The sequence below is a fragment of the Ursus americanus genome, chromosome X (assembly GCF_024610735.1).
Source record: "Ursus americanus isolate L20-20 chromosome X, mUrsAme1.1.p, whole genome shotgun sequence".
NCBI classification, from domain to species: Eukaryota; Metazoa; Chordata; class Mammalia; order Carnivora; family Ursidae; genus Ursus; species Ursus americanus.
In genome coordinates this window covers 64,208,342-64,211,739 of record NC_142164.1, presented here as the reverse complement: position 1 = coordinate 64,211,739, position 3,398 = coordinate 64,208,342, and the positions used below count along the sequence as shown (strand labels likewise).

At 42.2% G+C, this 3,398-nt stretch overlaps 1 pseudogene; it reads left to right on the top strand.

Annotated features, from left to right (window-relative positions):
• The first annotated feature begins 1,208 nt into the window (after nt 1-1,208).
• On the top strand, nt 1,209-3,073 carry LOC123786254 (heterogeneous nuclear ribonucleoprotein A1-like; annotated as a pseudogene).
• The last annotated feature ends 325 nt before the right edge of the window (nt 3,074-3,398 follow it).

Below are 3,398 nucleotides of genomic sequence, written 5' to 3'. Positions count from 1 at the left end.
CAGGTCATGACCCCAGGGTCCTGGAATCGAGTCCTGCATCAGGCTCTCTGCTCAGCAGGGAGCCTGCTTCTCCCTCTCCCTCTGCCTGCCAGTCTGCTCACTTGTGCTCTCTCTTTTTATGTCAAATAAAGAAATAAAATCTTTTTCTAAAAAAAGGACAGAAATAATGAAGCTGAACAAAAGAAGAATTATGGATCATGAGACTAGACTTACAGAAGTCAGTGACTACATCAAATGTAATGACATTCATATCACAGGAGTCCCAAAAGAAGGGAGAGAAAAGGGGGGCAGAAACTTTATGTGAGGAAATAATAGCTGAAAACTTCCCTAATCTAGGGAAGTTTACAGACATCCAAATCAAGGAAGCACAGAGAAATCCCATCAAAATCAACAAAAGCAGGCCAACAAAAAGACATATTGTAGTTAAATTTGCAAAATATAGTGATAAAGACAAAGTCCTAAAAGCAGCAAGACAAAAGAAGTCCCTACCTTACAAGGGAAGACCCATAAGGTTAGCTGCAGATCTCTCCACAGAAACTTGGCAAGTCAGAATAGAGTGACATGATATATTCACATGCTAAATGGGAAAAATCTACAGCCAAGAATACTCTATCCACAAGGCTATCATTCAAAATAGGAGAAATAGAGTTTCCCAGACATAAAAAACAAAGTAAAGGAGTTCATGAATACTAAGCCAGTCCTGCAAGAAATATGAAAGGGGACTCTTTGAGTGGAAAAGAAAGACTAAAAGTGACAAAGACTAGAAAGGAACAGAGAAAATCTCCAAAAACAACAAGAAAACAAGTAATAAAATGGCATTGAATACTTTCTGCATCTATTGAGAGGACTGTGTGGTTCTTATCCTTTCTTTTTTTTTTTTAATGTGGTATATCACACTGAGTGATTTGTAAATATTGAACCATCCCTGCAGCCCAGGAATAAATCCCACTTGATCGTGGTGAATAATTCTTTTAATGTACCATTGTATTCTATATGCTAGTATCTTGTTGAGAATTTTTGCATCCATGTTCATCAGGGATATTGGCCTTTGACTCTCCTTTTTAATGGGGTCTTTGTCCGGTTTTGAAAATAAGGTCATGGTGGCCCCATAGAATGAGTTGGGAAGAGATACGTTCCTTAGATTACTCCTTTCTGCCCGTGGATGCTGCTGAATAAACATTGTTAAAGTCTCCCCTCCCACCACTGTCATGTCTAAGTCAGAGTCTCCCAGAGAACCTGAACAGCTGCAGAAGCTCTTCATCAGAGGTTTGAGCTTTGAAACAACCAATGAGAGCCTGGGGGGCGCCTGGGTGGTGCAGTCGTTAGCCTTTGGCTCAGGGCGTGATCCTGGCATTATGGGATCGAGCCCCACATCAAGTTCCTCCGCTGTGAGCCTACTTCTTCCTCTCCCACTCCCCCTGCTTGTGTTCCCTCTCTCGCTGGCTGCCTCTATCTCTGTCAAATAAATAAATAAAATCTTTTTAAAAAATGAGAGTCTGGGGAGCCATTTTGAGCAATGGGGAATGCTTACAGACTGTGTGGTAATGAGGGATCCAAACACCAAGCGCTCCAGAGGCTTTGGGTTTGTCACATATACCACTGTGGAGGAGGTGGATGAAGCCATGAATGTAAGGCCACACAAGGTGGACGGAAGAGCTGTGGAACCAAAGAGAGCTGTCTCAAGAGAAGATTCTCAAAGACCTGGTGCCCACTTAAGTGAAAGATTTTTGTTGGTGCCATTAAATAAGACACTGAAGAATATCATCTAAGAGATTGTTTTGAACAGTATGGGAAAATTGAAGTGATTGAGATCATGACTGACTGAGGCAGTGGCAAAAAGAGAGGTTTTGCTTTTGTAACATTTGATGACCATGCCTCTGTAGACAAGACTGTCATTCAAAAATACCATCTGTGAATGGTCGTAACTGTGAAGTAAGGAAAGCCCTATCTAAGAGAGAAATGGTTAGTACTTTATCCAACCAAAGAGGTCAAAGTGGTTCTGGAAACTTTGGTGGTGATCGTGGAGGTGGTTTTGCTGGGAATTGATGAGGTTGTGGAATATATGTGAGGTTCAGTGGGGTGGAGTCCGGATCCGACGACCAAGAAAGAATTCTTGAGGCATCTTTGGTGCAAAATTGGTTGTTTATTAAAGCTCGGGGACAGGACCCATGGGCAGAAAGAGCTGCTGTCCCAGATTGTGAGAGGTGGCTGATTATATACCATGGGGTTGGGGGAGGTGAGGAAAAAGGGGGGTTTCAAGAGAGTACTTTCATATGTTAAAGACGCACAGGTACCAGAGGCATTGCCATTGTCAAGTTAAGGTTGTTTTTCCCTCTAGCAAGGCATTAACATTAAGATGGTTGGGAACTTCCTGAAGGCTGCAGATTATAAGGGCGTTTAATTGTATCTACATTTCCTTCTGGAAGCTAGGTTATTGATAGAAATGCTTTGTTCTTGTAAACTGCTAAGACATTTGCAAACTGAGGGAGACTTAAGTCTTGCAAGATTGTGGTATCTATAGGTTAACTGTTTCTTTGTTCTTTAGGGCAGCCAGGAGTGCCTGAGGAATGCTGCATACATCCAGGGGGAGGGGTTGCGGGGTGTCAGTTTCTGCTTTGTCCTCAACTTGCCTTCTGTTCCCTCATCAGGAATGACAACTTTGGTCATGGAGGGAACTTCAGTGGGTGAGGTGGCTTTGGTGGCAGTCGAGGTGTGTGGTGGATATGGTGGCAGTGGAGATGGCTATAACAGATTTGGTAATGATGGAAGCAAATTTGGAGGTGGCAGAAGCTATAATGATTTTGGCAATTACAACAATCAATCCTCAAATTTTGGACCCATGAAAGGAGGAAATTTTGGAGGCAGAAGCTCTGACCCCTATGGTGGTAGAGGCCAATACTCTGCCAAACCACGAAACCAAGGTGGCTATGATGGTTCCAGCAGCAGCAGTAGCTAGGGCAGTGGCAGAAAGTTTTAATTACTGCCAGGAAACAAAGCTTAGCAGGGGAGAAGAGCCAGAGAAGTGACAGGGAAGCTACAGGTTACAACAGATTTGTAAACTCAGCCAAGCACAGTAGTGGCAGGGCCTAGCTGCTACAAAGAAACTGTGTTTTAGACAATACTCATGTGTATAGGCAAAAAACTGGAGGACTATATCTGTGACTAATTGTATAACAGGTTATTTTAGTTTCTGTTCTGTGGAAAGTGTAAAGCATTCCAACAAACGGTTTTAATGTAATTTTTTTGCACCCATGCTGATGATTACTAAATGTAATAGTCTAATCATGACGCTAATAAAGGTGTCTTAAAAAAAAAAAGAATGAGTTGGGAGTGTTCCTTCCATTTCTACTTTTTGGGACAGTTTGAGAATAGGTATTAATTCTTCTTTAAATTCCTGG